We start from the raw sequence: 7,321 nt of genomic DNA, 5'->3' as shown, positions 1-7,321 counted from the left end.
ATAGAAAGAACAGAACAAACATTGATAAAAGCAGACTAGAACGTCTTTGCACGTTGTCTTACTGGCAATTTTAACAATGGCTATCAGTGAGTGTAATTAGTGAATGTGAACATGGATCCTAAACTAAAAGCGAGGTAGATGACAAAATTTCTGGGTATGAATGTTTATTCACATTTCTTACTGAGAAGTAAAATCATTTTAGTATTCGAGGAACTAAGAAGAAAGGAAAGAAACAAAGAATGTATCCAAAAGGATAAGTATGACATACACACTCAACCATATGAATGTCGTCCACTGTAATCCAACAGTATATTATGAAGACGAAAGTGGCATAAAAACACTATTTATACGTTCCAGCCATATAGTTCGCACACTTCTTCTGTGTCCCTAGTCACTGGTAAAATATGGACAAATGATGTGTGACTGGATATATATATATATATATATATATATATATATATATATATATATATATATATATATATATATATATGGTTACATGTGGGGCTTGGCTGATGAGTTTATTAATGAATTAATGTAATTTATGGGGCCCTGCATTGCCAATGGCACACGTAACCTGTCAATTAAAGCTAAAGTTAACCTCAAAGACAGACAATTACTTAATTGAATAAGGTCGCCAGTCGGGGAAAACAATATATGGGATAACTGATTACTCTGCAACAAATGGATTACATCAAACCCCTTACTTCCCAATTAGTCCCGACAAAGAAAGAATGTGCATTAATAGCAAGGGAATTACATGAACTTTCGCCCATGTCGGACACAGTCAATTTTCCCTTGCTTCAAGTAAAGTTATAACACAACGGAGGTCTATGCTGGTAGATATAGCATGCAGTTTAGTATTAGTGAAGGTTAATTCTCTTCTGAACAATGGGACTGAGACACAAGGCTGCCTGAAATTTACTTACTTAACTTTCCCTAATTCCTATTTACTGCATGGAAATAGTTTACACAGTGTCACTAGGCAATATTAATTATTCTTACACTAGATTTCATAAAAGTAAATTGATTATACCAGGTTCTCGTAGATGGTGGCGAAGTGGTGAAAACAAAGGAAAATGGAAATGCAGGGAAGAGATACTAGCAAGTCGACGAAAATTTGGCAGATTTCAAACTTACCGTTGACATGGGTCACTTGCACATTCAGAAGTCTTGAAAATACCCGTTTCGCCTCTCTAGTACCAACAAAACAGTAAGAGGGCAAGCACAAAGAATTAGTACACACAACATGTGTGACTCCCGCAATAGCAAGTTTCTCTCTGGCTGGGGTCGGTCAGGTCAGGGCAAAGTTGTCCTGGGCTGTGGTTCGCGTCAGTATGCCTATATGCCTACTGCAGTCTGAAAATTTGACAAAACATCTCCGAATGTATAGGACAGAGCAAAAGGAAGCTTAAGACCACCTTCACTAGAAGTTACTTGGTAACACCCTCCCCTGTTGGTTGAGGTCTCGAATGCTAACTGTTCCCTGCTATAGACATTATTTATTTGAAAAGCACAGCCTACCTGCCTCACTCGCATTCCTCAGCGTCCACAGAAATGCCTTTCTGTCTTTGTTCGAATGATATTTTTACTAAATAATGCAGAGAGGGCGAACAGCAGCAGAATATATATATATATATATATATATATATATATATATATATATATATATATATGGAGTTTTTATATATATATATGTATCCGTACAATATATATATATATATATATATATATATATATATATATCAAGAGAGGGTATATATATATATATAAATATATATGTACGGATACTTGATAATGGACTGTTTGTCCAAGAAAGCTTGTATGAATAAAAACTCCATTAAATACCATATATATATATATATATATATATATATATATATATATATATATATATATATATATATATATATATATATATATATATATATATAGTATATATATATATATATATATATATATATATATATATATATATATATAATATATATATATATATATATATATATATACAGTATATGTATATATATATATATATATATATATATATATATATATATATATATATATATATATATATATTGTAATTTCTAGAAAATAACTGATTGAAAAGTCTGGTATTATCTGCCAGGTTACATAAAAGAAAATTTTTTCTTGTCTTCGGTTATACGATATAAAAGCTATTAAATAATTAACATGAAAAGATATTAAAGAGTATAAAGTATGTAGTTCTGTACCTTTACTTGCTCATTGAACCATGATAAAGATGTCATCATTATTGTGATAAATTGCTTTTTATTAAATTAAGATGTCATCGTGCCATTCAGACTAATAAAACTTGAATTGAAGTGATTCGTGTTTGTGATTCACTTCCAATGCGTCTCTATCTTTAGTCACGATTTTTCCTTTATATTCTTTTTCATTATTCTTTGTTTCATTGATAAGAATATGCAGTTTCTCGGTTTTCTTCCTCGCTAATTCTCAGACATTGATACATTACCTAAATTTATGTAATCAACGATGCAACAAAATATCTTTACCTCTTTGCCTCTACTCTTAAGGCGAAATCAATTATGACAAAAATATTCTTATTTGCTGATTATATGATTATTCGTTTATTCAGTGATTTATTTGTTTATTAGCTTTGTTCTTGTTGTCATTATTGGCATTAGTAGCAATATTAGTGCCAAATTCATTACTGCTGTTATTAGTCATACAGTAACTACTCGTAAAAAATAAAATCGGATTTCCATCTTAATTAAAAGCCATTATTATTGCTATTGTATTAACCCGCTTGCAGACAGAAGCACAAGAACCTACCTTCACAACCCCGCAAGCACTCCATCCCCATAATAGATCAGGCTGTATAAGGTCACAAGGACGACCACTTTTACTACAAAGAAACCAGCAAAGAGGGACCCCTTCCCTTGAAGGCGATTCAATGCATATTTACGCAGCAGTCGCTGAGGTCACATTCCTCTTATTCTTCTTTCTGGTAGCTGAAGTACAAGCCCACTTTATTGTTGTTACATTCAGTTTTCAAATTCCTCTCTCTCTCTCTCTCTCTCTCTCTCTCTCTCTCTCTCTCTCTCTCTCTCTCTCTCTCTCTCTCTCTCTTAATGAAAACAGTGTGGAAAATTTCCTTCTTTATTTCCTTGTCAAATTTTAATCATTGTCATCACTGTCTGATTTCTTGTACAAATACTAATTAACCCTCTCTCTCTCTCTCTCTCTCTCTCTCTCTCTCTCTCTCTCTCTCTCTCTCTCTCTCTCTCTATTACTGAAAACGATATAGCCAATTTCCTTCTTTATTTTCCTGTCAAATTTTAATCAGTCATCACTGTCTGATTTCTTGTATAAATATTAACTAACCCATTCCATCTCTCTCTCTCTCTCTCTCTCTCTCTCTCTCTCTCTCTCTCTCTCTCTCTCTCTCTTTATTAAAAGCAAAATGCCGAACTTCCTTTTTTATTTCCTTATCATTTTCTGTCTGCTCTTTTCTCTCTTGATTTCTTTATGAATTCTAATTATCCATTAACCACTCTACTCTCTCTCTCTCTCTCTCTCTCTCTCTCTCTCTCTCTCTCTCCTCTCTCTCTCTCTATGCTATTAAAAGTAATATGGCCAATTTCTTTCTTTATCCTCTTATCAAATTTTCATCACTGCCTCTGTTTTTCTCTTCTTGATTTCTTTGTATAGCTACTAACTAGCCAATTACTCTCTCTCTCTCTCTCTCTCTCTCTCTCTCTCTCTCTCTCTCTCTCTCTCTCCCGAAAAGCGCCCCCGTTCTCCAAGACTGTTGACGACAAGGAAACAACCACTAGAAGGAGTTAGAGAGGAATGATCACCTGAGTAGCCTGCTTAACACGAATCTCCGGCAGTAAAACCTGCTTGCCATATGAATGCCAGCTTACCAAAACTTTCCATCACCGGTAGCGCTTTAGAAAAACTCCTCTTGCATGAAAAAGGGTCATTTAACCAGGGTAAATTATTACTGCAAGCCATTTCCAAAAGTCCTTTGATACTCCTATTGATAAACCAAGCATAGCAGTTGTGCGTTCATGTACTTATGCATAATTCACACCGGATATGTGGATGAACATATATCTCGTTGACGAGATGCTTGATGCGTAATACTAATTACAGTAATGCTAAGAGATTTACAATTTCGTGAAAAACAATATGTGTAATAAAAATCCACATTTATATAGTAAATATATTACTATGTAAAATAAACAAAGACTTTCGAACACTTGAACGGTGTTCCTCATCAGTGATAACGTATTTTACATAGTGATATATTTACTCTATAAATGTGGATTTTTATTACACAATTACAGTAATGTTCTGCAACATGTTTTTAACTAAAACTGATTTCGTTCTGATGCCAGGTTGTCGTCGGAAATGCCTTATATTCATTTAATGATATATATATATATATATATATATATATATATATATATATATATATATATATATATATATATATATACTGTATATATATGTATATGTATATAAAAATTAGAATGGAGACAACCCCCTTTGTCATGCATGTTTGTATGCATATGTGTCTGTGTGTGTATATATATGTATATATGTATATATACATATATATATATATATATATATATATATATATATATATATATATATATATATATATATATATATATATATACATACATATATCACTTCAAAATAAGGCTGAGATATCTGGTCTGTCATATTTCATGGTACACTTTTTTCATAGTCAGCCCTCACTTCAAGAATTAATCTTAAATGATTTTGATAAAGTTTTTGGTAAAGTGTCTCTTGAATAAAGCTTCGATTTACTAAGAGAAAATACAGCGCATCCGAAGAAAACATACGATACTGGACCTTATATAATCTGTACGACTTCCCCAAAATTATAATCTTTTAAATGTATCACTTCGTCACGAGTCTTTCAAGTCATATTCTATACCCAATCATAGTTCACAACGCCGCTGAATTATCTTGATCATAAACTGCATTGCGAGAAAGGCAACTCGAGAACCAACTTAATCAGAAAATGAGAAGGAAATTCCGAAACATATTATGAGAATCCTGCTTGGCGGCAGGTGGCTCTCCTGATGCGTCTAAATGTCTGATATGGACTACAGGGGGCCAGGAGTGGCTTAGATGCAGTAAGGCCACGAACCATCCGCAGGCATTTTAAAGGTCCGTCTACGTATGGCGAGAGAGAGAAAATTTTTTTTTTAAATTCTCAAGAGAGATAATTATTCATCTGGAGTTTCTTGTCGTGTAGATACTTTTCATATGATCCTTATGTGCAGGTTGTATCTGTTTTTTTTTTTTTGTGACGTAAGCAGAGCCTAATATGAACGATTCCTTTCCTCTGATATTGAATTATGACAACCGAGAAGCAAAGCAATATATCCATCAAAAACACGACTTTCTCTTGACGTAGGTGTGATTGGAAGCTCAGGAGAATTATTGTGAAATACTTTTAATTCTCATTCCCCTTTATTTATGATTCTCCAATGGAAACAGAGCCTAAAGTGAATTATTTCATTCCTCTGGTAGCGAATTATGACAACCTAGAAACAGGCAAAATGTAAGTCTAATTCTCCTTTCCAAGCGCTGGGGAATAATTCTAAAATGCTATGATTCTTGTTCCCCTTTACTTAATGTTTCTCCGACGAAAGCAAAGCCTAATATGTACGATTTCTTTCCTATGGTAACGAATTATGAAACCTAGAAGCAAGTAAAATGTCAGTCAAAAACAGGACTTTCTCTTCACCAAAGTAATTATGAAAGCTCATGGGAATAATTCTGAAATACTAATGTCTCTTGTTCCACTTCATTTCGTGACCTACCGCCATAAAGAAAGTCATTTCCGACAAAAGGACGGGGCAGCACACACCCTCTCCCCTGAATCGTATGGTTTGAAAATATGTGAAGGCAGGTAGGAACTTTCTCTCTCTCTCTCTCTCTCTCTCTCACCCACACACAGTTGTCGCTGACCATCTATCGATGTCTTCATGTTTTGCCGATTGTTTGTGTTCCTGTTGAAATATTTCATCGCATCCGCTTCTATCATTTTTTTTATTCTCTCTCTCTCTCTCTCTCTCTCTCTCTCTCTCTCTCAGTTGTAATCAATCTGATGGTGAAGACAATTGATAATCAATCTGATATGATTTCTGTGGCTGGAAATGATAACTCAAGTTCCCAGAAATTCTATACGATTATAAGCAATAAAGTTGCTTACTTAAGGGATTACTCATGCCTCAACTAATCGAAAAGCGTTTTTCCTGAACGAGGCTTTTACGTACCCAAAGTTAATAAACATTCACTTTCAACTAATTCTCACGAGTGACGTACTGCCATAGTTTCAGAAGCCATCACAGCCCTGCCGATTAGTCAATGGAAATCTCACCGTGACTGATGTCAGGAATTGTGTTGATCAACATCGATCGCTAGTTGCGGATATTGCACCTGTCGGCATCCCTGTACAAACGCACCGCCTCGAATACCACTTCTTTAAGACAATGCACTCCCCGGAAAATGACTGACGGTAGATCCATGATTAGAAGGCTTAAGTGATTATATTCCCCGTCTTTAAGAATCGGGAAATGTTTAGGGATGTCTGGCCGTCCGTCATCACCGGTCAGTTGAAGTTATGTAAAACCACTGATTCACGAAAGTCCTTCAGTTTTAAGTAATTCTAAATCACAATAAGCACCTTCTATTTGCGTTGTTTTTATGCGTTAATGCCGTGTCATTCTTCCCGCCAATCAAATTTCGTCATGTGGCAAATGCCAGGTGCTGTAATTTATATCGTTATGAAATATCCGGTCAGCTTTTTTGAATATGCAAAGTTCTCTTTGACTAGCATTGGTAAGAGGAGATCTATACTCTAATCAGTTTTTGTTTCTCGTCGCCTTGAAGATTAGTAATTATGAAAAATATCCTAAACAACTGGAAAAATGTCTAGGCACAGAAACTGAGGGAATGTAAAACTTCGGTTTAAAAAAAAAAAGCTAATTAAAAAACGTTAAAATTATCTCCTCTCAAAAAAAAGCCCAGCTTCATAGAATAAAATAGATGGGTGCTTAATTTAAAAAAAAAAGTTTTGGTAAAATAATATCTCTTCCTATGAAAATTATCAATAAACTGCGATTTGAATTTGTTTATATGGGATTGATGTTGAGGGTCTTATTTCTATTTCAAATGATAATTTACAAACTCTTCAAGGTAACAGATGATAAGCGTAGAATGTTCCATGATCGTTGGCCAAAGAATTGCTTTCTTAAAAAAAAAAAATACTATGAGGCTGATG

This window comes from Macrobrachium rosenbergii, chromosome 11 (genome assembly GCF_040412425.1).
Source record: "Macrobrachium rosenbergii isolate ZJJX-2024 chromosome 11, ASM4041242v1, whole genome shotgun sequence".
Classification (NCBI taxonomy): Eukaryota; Metazoa; Arthropoda; class Malacostraca; order Decapoda; family Palaemonidae; genus Macrobrachium; species Macrobrachium rosenbergii.
This window is presented reverse-complemented; position numbering follows the sequence as displayed.